This window comes from Mandrillus leucophaeus, unplaced genomic scaffold (genome assembly GCF_000951045.1).
Source record: "Mandrillus leucophaeus isolate KB7577 unplaced genomic scaffold, Mleu.le_1.0 Scaffold593, whole genome shotgun sequence".
In the NCBI taxonomy this organism is placed as follows: domain Eukaryota; kingdom Metazoa; phylum Chordata; class Mammalia; order Primates; family Cercopithecidae; genus Mandrillus; species Mandrillus leucophaeus.
This window is the reverse complement of record NW_012106397.1, coordinates 362,300-374,972: the sequence shown is the minus strand read 5'-3', so window position 1 is coordinate 374,972 and position 12,673 is coordinate 362,300. Positions and strand designations below refer to the sequence as shown.

General features: G+C 44.6%; 1 pseudogene; it reads right to left on the bottom strand.

The window, feature by feature from the left end:
* Positions 1-5,762: 5,762 nt before the first annotated feature.
* On the bottom strand, positions 5,763-9,039 carry LOC105553396 (annotated as a pseudogene).
* Positions 9,040-12,673: the final 3,634 nt, after the last annotated feature.

Sequence of the window (12,673 nt, the reverse complement as noted above, 5' to 3'; positions counted from 1 at the left end):
CGAGGTGGGCGGGGTTCCAGCGCGCAGCCGGCGGCCCTCAACCGCTCGCTCCCAGCATCAGTTGCTGGTGGTTCGGGGCAGCGCGAGCAGAAAGGGCGGTTACCCAACGGCCTTCGCTCTCATGGCGTCCTCCGTGGTGTTACCTAAAAATAAAGTTATTAGTGATTAGAAGGTAATCGCCTCCTGGTCATGCTTCCACTGGTCACCACTGTCTGCGGGGCGACCCCATCCTTGTGGCCAGAGCAGGCCTGTGGCTGCGCTCAAGGCAGGAGCGTTCCTTAGCGGGGGCTCTGCGGGACGCCCAGGCCCTGCTCCTTTCCCATGCTCGCCTGGCCTTGAAGTGAAGGGGGAAATTTAGCAATGCAGTGGGAACCCCAAAATTTGTCTCGGCGGTGCCGCTCACATTCCAAACAATGCAAAAGCTTGAGGAAAACCTCAGCAGTTGAAACGTGTTGCAGTTCAGCAAAGAAGTAGCTCCTGTCCTCGTAAAATCAGTGAAGTTCTCACAGACGACCTCATTTGAGTGAGTTGTCAAGCTTGTTGACTTAATCAGAATGATCAGCCAGCAATGCATGTTCCAATACGCTCATTTGCCAATGATATGAGCAGCTGCAAAGTGGAAGAACAGGCCTTTTGTCATAGTCTGTTGACTTGGTAGCACAAGTTGGTTGTGGATGCAAGAGTGTGGCCAAAGTCAAGAAAAGCTTCTATGAGAATCGCTTACTTATGTGGAATTTACAATAACAAGTAGTGTATATCATTATTTGCAAATTGTAGACTACACATGTATTATATCTAAAATTTACTGCACACACGTGTGTGTCTTCTTGGGCAGTTGGGTCAGTGTGTGTACTTGAAAATGTGAGAAAGATTTGTTTTGCATTTTGGGGGTTGTGAGATTTGTGGGGGTGGCTGTGTGTATGTGAAAATGTGTTTATATGAATTCTTAGTTTGGAATTTGATATGCATTTAATTGGTGAGACTCAAATATGGATTCACCTGTGTGGGTTGGTGGTGTCTGTGTGGAGATTGCAGATTAAAGAAGGTCATAATTGGGCTGGGCACGGTGGCTCATGCCTGTAATCCCAGCACTTTGGGAGGCTGAGGTGGGCAGATCACTTGAGGTCAGGAGTTCAAGACCAGCCTGGCCAACTTGGCGAAACTCCGTCTGTACTAAAAATACAAAAGTTAGCCAGGCGTGGTGGTGCGCACTTGTAGTTCCAGCTACTCAGGAGGCTGAGGCAGGAGAATTGCTTGAACCCGGGAGGTGCAGGCTGCAGTGAGAGGAGATCACGCCACTGCACTTCGAGGTGGGAGCGAGACTCCATCTCAAAAAAAAAAAAAGAAAAGAAAAGAAAAAAGAAAAGCAAAGAAGGTCATTCTTAACCATTCATAACTGTTTTTGTGAGAGTGTGTAAGAGTGAGTGTATTTGGAGGATATGAGGTGTAATGTATGTATACAAGAAGAATTAGGATTAGATATTTGCGATTTGGGTTGTGAAGATGTATTTTCCATGTGTTTCCTCAGATGAATGTTGGGGATTTGTGTTTGTCTAATGTTTGGCAGATTTGGAAGAATTACCTTGTTGTGCATATGGGCAATAATAGAGAAAGTGCTTGTGTCTATTTTTGTGGATGTACACTGTGGTTTACATATTTGGGGAATGTAGGAAGACCATATGTGTGCTCAGAATATGTTGCATGGTTGTGTGTGTTTCTTTTCATGATTTTCAGGGGTTGCATATGGCTATTTCAGTGTGTGAGGGCAGATCCATGACTACTGGGGGACTGGTAGAATGAATGTGTGCAGTTGTGAGGTAGAGTTTGTATGATTCTGTGTCTTGGAAAATGGAGGAGTTATTTCTGTGTGAGCATTTGGAAGTGTGATTACATATGTGCAGGTATTGTGGGACTGTATGTGTATTTGGGGATATCAGGTGGCATGTTTGCATGTTTGCATATTTGCGGCGTGTTAGTTAATCGCAGATATATTTAAGGCATATAGGGAACTACATGAGTATTGAGTTTGTGTGTGTGTTCAAGGGCATGGCAGTTTAGATGAATGTTTTGTGGCGCTATGTGCTTGTATTTTTCAGTAAGTGGTTATTAGGGTTATATATTCTGGGAATGTAGTATGTGTGCGTCTGATAGAGAGATGGGGTTCTGTGTTTATACAGGAGAGTGAGATAATTGAATTTATATGTATTACAGGTATGTGATACGGTTATTTGTTAGTACTTGGCGATGTGAGAGACACTCCCCTTGTTTACAAAGCGGTGCCCAGCTGGTTTGTGCAAGTGGAGAACATGGTGGACCAGCTCCTAAGGAACAATGACCTGTGCTACCGGTGAGCACTAAGATGTGTTTCTTCATAATGTCTTTTGTCATGTGGTTAGTGTGGCTAACACTTCCCCCAAGTTATAATTTTAATAGCCATCTTTTATTGTGTATTATAATACACCATGTTGGCCAGGCTGGTCTCGAGCTCCTGATCTCAAGTGATCCGCCTGCTTCAGACTCCCAAAGTGCTGGGATTACAGGTGTGAGCCACTGTGCCTGACCTTCTTTAGGTAATTTGAAATAGTTTATAACAAAAATTTTAAAATAGACTACAACGAAGTAGAAGACAGACCACCACATAGAAAGTAGAATGAAGTTAAAATTCTGGGCTAATATAATTATGCTGGCTAAACATCACTAGAAGCGGCAAGTTATAACAGAGAATGTAGATTTTGAAGTCAAACACATTTGTTCACCCCTTCCTTACTGTATAATGTTGAACAAGTTGCTTAATTTCTGAGATGTAACATCCTCCTCCACAAAATGATGTAACAATTATGTTGTAGAGTGTTGTGAGAATTAAATAAAATGACATTATGTGTATTCTGGATGATACTTAATAAATCTATTTTCTTTCCCTTAAGCTGTTAGTTGAGACAAAAGGGAGACAGAATTATGCAAATTTTGTTGTTGAATATAAGGCTTTGTTTCTGAGATTCTCGGAAGTGTGGACCATCAGCATCAGCATCAGCATCATCTGGGAAGCAGTTAAAAATGCAAATTGTCAGCCAGGTGCAGTGGCTTACGCCTGTAATCCCAGCACTTTGGGAAGCCGAGGCGGGTGTATCACGAGGTCAGGAGTTTGAGACCAACCTGGCCAACATGGTGAAACCCCGTCTGTACTAAAAATATGAAAATTAGCCGGGCATGGTGGCGGGCGCCTGTAATCCCAGCTACTCAGGAGGCTGAGGCAGGAAAATTGCTTGAACCTGAGAGGCAGAGGTTGCAGTGAGCCGAGATTGTGCCATTGCACTCCAGCCTGGGTGACAGAGTGAGACTACATCTAAAAAAAAAAAAAAAAAAAAAAATAGAGCTGGAGTTTGGCAAGGCTGGTCTTGAACTCCTGACATCAAGCGATCTACTCTCACTTGGCCTCCCAAAGTGCTGGGATTATAGGGGTGAGCCAGTGCGCCTGGCAATAGATTTTAGTTTAAGATAAAGTTGTTTTTTTTGGTTTGTTTTTTTGAGATGGGTCTGGCTCTGTCACCCATGCTAGAGTGCAGTGGCGTGATCTCGGCTCTCTGCAACCTCTGCCTCCCAGGTTCAAGCGATTCTCCTGCCTCAGCCTCCCGAGTAGCTGGGACTATAGGCACATGCCACCATGTCTGGCTAATTTTTTGTATTTTTAGTAGAGACGGTGTTTCACCGTGTTAGCCAGGATGGTCTCGATCTCCTCACCTCATGATTGGCCTGCCTCAGCCTCCCAAAGTGCTGGGATTACATACAGGCATGAGCCACTGTACCTGGCCAGAATAAAGTGATTTTTTTTCAAAAAAAAAAAAAATTTATTTTGGACCTTTAAAATTAGGCCACGGTATTAAAAAACAAAACAAAAAAAAGTCCACACTCTTATATTCAGCAAATTCATACTAAAACATTCCATTTTCGTAGGATAAAGGCCAAGAAAACTTTACATATGCTACAAGTTTATTACATGTATTTACATGGCTCTTTCTTCCCTAGTTACTTAAAACTTTCACATTATACATCTCTCAAAAGCAAGCTTCCTTTCCCCAAGGCAAGCTTTGCAGAAATGATACGGTCACATTACTATCAGAATAGCTTAGGCAGTGCTGTAATATAAAAATGTTTTGTTTTGTTTTTGAGACGGAGTCTCGCTGTGTTGCCTGGGCTGGAGTGCAGTAGTGCGATCTTGGCTCACTGCAACCTCCACCTCCTGGGTTCAAGCGATTCTCCTCCCTCAGCCTCCTGAGTAAGCTGGGATTACAGGCATGTGCCACCATGCCTGGCTAATTTTTGTATTTTTAGTAGAGATGGGGTTTCATCATGTTGGTCAGGCTGGTCTCGAACTCCTAACCTTGGATCCGCCTGTCTTGGCCTCCCAAAGTGCTGTGATTACAGGTGTCAGCCACCATGCCCAGCCATAAAAATGTATTTTGTAAGCTATTGAGTGACCATTAAATGATATTTTTTTTAAAATGGTATTGGGCCAGGCACGGTGGCTCATGCCTGTAATCCCAGCATTTTGGGAGGCCAAAGCAGGTGGATCACGAGGTCAGGAGATCGAGACCATCCTGGCTAACACGATGAAACCCCGTCTCTACTAAAAATACAAAAAATTAGCCGGGCATGGTGGCAGGCGCCTGTAGTCCCAGCTACCTGGGAGGCTGAGGCAGGAGAATGGCATGAACCCGGGAGGCGGAACTTGCAGCGAGCAGAGATCGTGTCACTGTACTCCAGCCTGGGTGACAGAGCGAGACTCCGTCTCAAAAACAAAAAACAAAAAACAAAAAAATCCAATGGTTTTGGTGTATTTGTTGGCAGACACCTATCCACTGCATTTAGAGAAAGGGCCATTGGGGTATACTCTGCCTTGTTCTAATAAACTCCAAGTGCCCTTTCCAGTTTCACCACTGTACAATTTACTAAAATGCAACTATTAGGAAAACTTCACATTTTCTTTTGTCAGTGCATCAGGTTGTTGGCATATTACTGGTTTGAGTGCTTCTAGTATACTGAACTTTCAGAAGTTTACCTACTTCTCAATCCTGTGTCTTAGCTAGATGTTAACAATCTGATTCACTTTCAGCAATCTACTATCCATGAATAATAATCTTATATTACTATTTTCCTCCAACATTCAATAGAAAAAGTTGATTCCCTTGCCAGTCCCCAAATCTAAACTTGAATGGTTTCACTTAAAAGTTACTCATTTGAGGCTGGGTGTAGCGGCTCATGCCTGTAATCCTAGCACTCTGGGAGGCCAAGGCAGGTGGATCACTTGAGGTCAGGAGTTTGAGACCAGTCTGGCCAACATGGTGAAACCCTGTCTCTACAAAAAATATAAAAATTAGCTGGGCGTAGTGATGCACGCCTTTAATCCCAGCTACTCCGGAGGCTGAGGCAGGAGAATCGCTTGAAACCAGGAGGCAGAGGTTGCAGTGAGCCGAGATTGCACCACTGCACTTCTGCCTGGGTGACAGAGCAAGACTCTGTCTCAAAAAAAAAAAAAACAAAACTCATTTGAGAACACTTAATAGTTAATACAATTATTAATTTAGTACTTTAAGTTGCACTGATGCTATCATTACATCACAGTGCACCCAACACGTAAAACAAATAAGATGAAGTCAATTATATTTTTTATATTAATTAACAGTTCTACACAAATACATTAATCCCTTGGTGAATTTGTTTTAGACCAGTTGACAATTATCTGTAAACATAGCTAAATGTAAACATTAGTACTTTATCTTATTTTGTACCTGTACTTTAAGTAAGGTTTTCAGTTACAATGTCATTATTTCCTTATTGGAAGAATTAAAGGAAATAGCTTGGTGGTTTGGGAAGAACACTTGGTGATGGAGGCTCGCTACGTTTGACTCTGGCAAAGTTCTGATTAGCTTGAGATTTAAAAAGTAAGCTGGGACCTGAAAAGTTTAGAGTTCCCATTTTGATTATTTGGAAAATTTTTGTTCTTTCCCCCATCTTGCATGGCCTGCCCTACAGCTGCTGCTGAGTTATATCCCTGTCTTCTTTCTTTTTTCTTATGAAGAATCTTCGTCGGGGGATTCTGACTCTTGGTCTGTTAAGCTGTTCTTGATTCTACTAACATTTCTAGATTGAGGGGCTGAAATGTTACACCTCTCTCTACCACCGTCTTCAGCTTCCTTGTTACCTGTCCTCTTTGGTAGTGTCGGGACAATAGGTGTTGCTTTCTGACAGATCCTTTCCTTTGTCTCAATACAGAAGTTTTCATGGGCTGAGCTGCTGAGTTCAGCCTGGGAACTGAGGCCAACACTGGAGTCTCCTCAGCACACAAGTTGGAAAGAAGTCCTAGTGACTTAAAGCTCAGAAGCATGGATGGCAGGGCTCCCTCTGGATGTGGAATCCTCCGTCCCTTTCCAGGGAGGGAACAAAGCCCACAAGCACCGGTGAGTGAAGTGCTGACCACCCCCGCAATTTAAAAAATATCCTTTTTTCTCTTATCTTTGCAAAAATAACATGGCATAATATTTATTCCTAGCATCCAGCTACCTAGAGACACCACTTCCCTGTCTCTGCCCATCGTATTATGTCTCCCTGTTTTCTTTTGAAGCCAGCCAAATCTGTTTTGTAAACTGTTTTCTCCCCACTCAATATATAGTGGGCTTTTTTTTTTTTTGAGACGGAGCCTCCCTCTGTTGCCCAGGCTGGAGGACAGTGGCATGATCTCAGCTCACTGCAACCTCCGCCTCGAGAGTTCAAGCAATTCTCCCCCCTCAGCTTCCCAAGTAGCTAGGACTACAGGCACAGGCCACCTCACCCAGCTAATTTTTGTATCTTTAGTACAGACAGGCTTTCATCATGTTGGCCAGGCTGGTGTCGAACTCCTGACCTCAAGTGATCCACCTGCCTCGGCCTCCCAAAATGCTGGGATTATAAGTGTGAGCCACCGCGCCTGGCCTATAGTGAGCATTTTCTGTCAATCATATATATTCTCCCATAAAATGACTTTAAATATGTGCAATAAATACTACTAAAAGGCTGGGTGTGGTGGCCCATGCCTACAATCCCAGCACTTCAGGAGACCAAGGTGCAAGGATGGCTTGAGCCCAGGAGTTCATGACCAGCCTGGGCAACATAGAGAGACCCCCATCTCCACACACACACACACACACACACACACACACACAAATTTAGCCAGGGGTGATTGTATGAATCTGTAATCCCAGCTACTCAGGAAGCTGAGGCAGGAGGATTGCTTGATTCCAGGAATTGGAGACTGTAGTGAGTCATGATTATGCCACTGTACTGCATTCTGGACACAGAGTGAAACCCTGTCTAAAAAAAAAATTCTGGCCAGGTGCGGTGGCTCATGCTTGTAATGCCAGCACTTTGGGAGGCTGAAGCTGGCGGATCATGAGGTCAGGAGTTTGAGACCAGCCTGGCCAACACAGTGAAACCCTGTCTCTACTAAAAATACAAAAAATAGCTGGGCATGGTGGTGGGCGCCTGTAATCCCAGCTACTCGGAAGGCTGAGGTAGGAGAATCACTTGAAGCCAGGAGGAAGAGGTTGCAGTGAGCCGAGATCGCACCACTGCACTCCAGCCTGCGTGACAGAGCTAGACTCTGTCTCAAAAAACAAAGTTTTCCCAAACGAAATTCCATGATTTAGAATCAGTCACCTATTGTTAGTTTATTTATGTAGCTTCCAGCTTCCAATTTTTCTACCACAAATAGCCTTGCTAAACATCCCTGAAAATTAATGTATGCATACATCCTGGATTGTTTTTCATTTGAATACATTTCTAGATGTGAATTAATGAGACCAAACGTAGGTAAGAAATGGAAAGGTTTGAGTGGGCCCGGGGGTGCTGACAGCAGCACCACAACAGCACGGTGACAACGCAGTGGTGGAGGCCTCAGCAGCGCCTATTCCTTTCTTGATTTACTGCATTGCTTCCTCCCTCTTCTACCCAGTAATTATTAGTCAGAACTTCCCAGAATAAAGCCGGGGCTCTGATTTTACCTGGACAAACAGTGCCAGAGGTTTCCCCTGAAGGAAAGACTGAACCCAGCAGAGAGACGCAGGTGAGGGTGGGAGTTCCAGAGGGGATGGGGCACAGGTGGAGCCAAGATCCAGAATACGGATGGATGCCCCTCCCAGGTAGCACCCAGGCCCAGCCCTTCCCCTCCCATGCATGGGAGTGGCAGGAGGTTGTGACAGTGGCCCTGACAACAGGTGGCCAACCGTCCTTTATGCCATTGACCATAGAGTGCTGCAGTCTCTGTCTTCCTTGTTTCTCCTCACCCTCTCTTGCCCCATACCTTTGGCTCTCCTCCCTTCCCTCTTCACCAGGCCCAGGTAAGTGGGATGAGCCCAGCCTCTGCAAAGCAAAGGCCTCGGGCCGCAGAGCCGCTGCATACCACAGGCATCTAACTATAGGAGTGCCCAGGTTGCAGCTTGGGACCAGCCCTTGGAGGAAAAGGTCTAACTCGGTGCTCTTTACCTGCACACTGTAATGGGGTGACTGGTTTCTTTTCGTGGTGTTTTTCTTTCTGACGGAAGAGGTCCTGGATATCAGAAAGAACTTCTTTTTTTTTTCCGGAGACAGAGTCTTGCTCTGTCACCCAGGCTGGAGTGCAGTGGCACAATCTCAGCTCACTGCAAATCCACCTTCCAGGTTCAAGCGATTCTTATGCCTTAGCCTCCCAAGTAGCTGGGACTAGAGGTGTGCGCCATCACGCCTGGCTAATTTGTGTATTTTTTGTGGAGACAGGGTTTCACCATGTTGGCCAGGCTGGTCTCAAACTCCTGGCCTCAAGTGATCCACCTGCCTTAGCCTCCAAAGTGCTGGGATTACAGGCATGAGCCATTGCTCCAGGCCAGAAAGAAGTTCTTGGTGGCATAAGACATCAAAATCAGCTGGCAGCCAGTTCCCCTGTCCTTGCCTTCTGTTTCACTGGTTGTTCAGGGAGTGAAGAGATGAAGCTTTAAGTGCAAGTATGATGCAGGTCACTCACTCACCTGGCATTTTGTGATGTTTTTTCCTTATTCATATTCCCTAAGTCTGATTCTCCTGTTTATATCCTTCACTGCTGTATAAACTTCTCCAGTGCAAGGGACCAGCTCTTACATTTCTTAATGTTGTTTCCTAGATAGATAGATGGATACCTATAGATATATATAATACAAATAATATATGATACATATTTGTATATATTGAATATGTATTTTTTAATATATGACATGCCCACTTGTATACTACTGCTTGAGCAAGAGAAATAGCTAGGAGTAAAGCAACAGTGGTCCTGCGTGGCAGTCAGCTGCCTCTCCTGCTCACTGCCACGTGAATCATCACTAATGGGAATGTCCCCTGAGCACTACTGAGAACCAGGGGGATATATAGGTCGATACTTTACCTGGATTACTGCACTTCATGTGGCTGAATGCCATCTCCTTAAGTCTCAGCTGAACTTTTACTTCCTCTGGCAAAGTAGTTCTGATTTTCCCCCCACAAAACTAGAAAACATAAATCCACAGGAATCCCACTGTTGAATGAACTAGGGAAAGTGGGTAATTTTTAGTAGAGATGGGGTTTCGTCATGTTGGCCAGGCTGGTCTCAAACTCCTGACCTCAGGTGATCTGCCCACCTCAGCCTCCCAGAATGCTGAGATTACAGGTGTGAGCCACTGCGTCCGGCCTAGGAAACTTTCTGAACTGCAAAAAGACAAAAACACAATTACAACAGCTCTACCCTGTGTACGTGCTTTAGGAAATAATGCTATTTACCTTCATTTTCACATTTTCAACAATGAACAGGCACGATTTGCTAGTGAACAGGACCCCAATTTATTGTTTCCCTTATTACTATATTTCTCCATTGTTCTTATGATTCTACTTTAAGAAGATATTAATTTAATACTATGGAGTTGTAATTTATTATATTGGATACCTAAAAGGGGTAGAATCAGGTTGAACAAAGAATTTTCTTGGCATAATTAGTACAAATGTTTTGTTCATGAACTGCAGCCGTATCTCCTTTAGACCCAGGCAAGAGGGACCCTGCTCTGAACCCTAGCACCCCAACACATTTTATACACCCCAATACCTATGTTGCTTTGTTACAGGCAAATGGTACTTTCGTCTCTCAGGACCCCATGCCCTATTCTGGCACAGCATGACCTAAAGCCCTAAACACCCACGCTTATGTGCAACGCTGCTCACCAAGAGATATCTCTTGATCTATGCTCCCAAAACACAAGGCATCTGCATCGAAGGTCATGAGAGTTTGTGGGTTGTATGCCATTGATGTCAAAGCAGATACCGTTCCAATTAGAGGAAGGAGTCCAGAGGAGGAGGCACTTAGGGAAGAAACAAACATAATTGCCTGCCAAATCCTTACACGTGGATAGCATGAAAGCAATTGGCTCTTGCCAAATTGAAATATTGGTATGCTGAGCATTCATGTTCTTGTCACATTCCAGTTCTGATTCCTGAGGTACTTAAATTACTTTGGTATTCACTACAGTTGCGTATAGGACCTGAGAAACATTTTGTAACACTGAATGATGCATGCTATTCTTACATTTGTATGTATGTAGGACTAGCCCCGTCTCTACTAAAAATACAAAAATTAGCCGGGCATGGCGGCGCATGCCTGTAATCCCAGCTACTCAGAAGGCTGAGGCGGGAGAATTGCTTGAACCCCGGAGGCAGAGGTTGCAGTGAGCCGAGATCGCACCACTGTACTCCAGCCTGGGTGATAGAGTGAGACTCCGTCTTGGAAAATAAAATAAGTGAAGGCCAAAAAAAAAAAAAAAAAAAATGCAATATGTATTTTATTTTTTTGCTCATCCCCAAATCACCAGCTTATCATCAGAGCATCCAGACACTTTCAACCATAATAACACTCAATTATCTTGACATTTTGCCTTTTTTTTTTTTCTAAGACAAAGTCTCGCTGTGTTGCCCAGGCTGGTCTCAAACTCTTGAGCCAAGTAATCCTTCTGCCTCAGCCTCCTGGGTAGCTGAGTTTATAGGTGCACACCATTGCACTAGCTCCATTTTTAACTTTAGGAGAAATAGAGCTTTAAACCAATTTTAAAAGTTTAATGTTCTGTAATCCCAGCACTTTGGGAAGCTGGGGTGGGCAGATCACCTGAGGTTATGAGTTTGAGACCAGCCTGGTCAACATGGTGAAACCCTGTCTCTGCTAAAAAATTAGAAAAATTAGCCAGGTGTGGTGGCCCACGCCTGTAATCCTGCTACTTGGGAGGATGAGGCAGGAGAATTGCTTGCACTTGAGAGGTGGAGGTTGCAGCAAGCCAAGATCGTGCCACTGCACTCCAGGCTGGGCATCAGAGCGAGTCTCTGTCCCCTCCACACCCCCTGCCAAAAAAAATGTTTAATATTTTAGAAAGGTGCATTTGTCAAGCTAGGAAGATAGAGCATGTTTTCTCTGACAGTTTAATTCGATTTGCAACTTAAATACCTGGATGTAGCATATTTGGGCCTTCTTTTGCATTCTTAGTCTGGGCCCTGCAAGTGTTAGGGGAAGTCTGAACTACTCTAATGGTTTGATTTTATTTAAAAAGTTTTTTGAAATGGAGTCTTACTCTGTCACCCAGAGTATAGTGCAGTGGTGTGATCTCAGCTCACTGCAACCTCCGCCTCCCAGGTTCAAGTGATTCCCCTGCCTCAGCCTCCCGAGTAGCTGGGATTACAGGTGTGCACCACTACCCCTGGCTAATTTTTGTATTTTTAGTTTCACCATGTTGGCCAGGCTGGTCTTGAACTTCTGGCATGAAGTGATCCTCCCTCCTCAGCCTCCCAAAGTGCTGGGATTACAGGCGTGAGCCACCGTGCCTAGCCATAGTTTGATTTTAAACACCAATAACCTTGATATTTTTGAAAGCCTACTTGTTTATTACTTTTCTCTCTGGGACATTGCAGCTATTTTTTTTTTTAAGAACAACTCAGCAAAATGAAATTCCTGTTTATTGTTGGACAACATTGTTTCACACATACATCAAACAGGCCTCCCCCCAAAAAAATAGCAACTTCATAGACAAAAAAAGGAAAAAAAAAGGTCAGGCGCAGTGGCTCACGCCTGTAACCCCAGCACATTGGGAGGCCGAGGCGGGCAGATCATGAGGGCAGGAGTTCGAGACCAGCCTGGCCAACATGGTGAAACCCCGTCTCTACTAAAAATACAAAAATTAGCTGGGCGTGATGGCATGCGCCTGTAATCCCAGCTACTCGGGAGGCTGAGGCAGGAGAATCACTTGAACCTGGGAGGTGGAGGTTACAGTGAGCCAAGATGGTGCCACTGCACTCCAGCCTGGGTGACACAGCAAGACTCCATCTTAAAAAAATAAAAATAAAAGGAAAGAAAAGAAACCTTTTATCTTTGGCCTTTTTGTTTTTGAGATGGAATCTCATTCTGTTGCCCAGGCTGGAGTGCAGTGGCACGATCTCAGCTCACTGCAACCTCCACCTCCTGAGTAGCTGGGATTACAGGCACCCACCACTACACCCAGTTAATTTTTTGTATTTTTAGTAAAGACCGGGTTTCGCCGTGTTGGCCAGGATGGTCTCAAACTCCTGACCTCGTGACCTGCCCGCCTCGGCGACCCCCAAAGAAAGGCCTGGGATTACAGGTGTG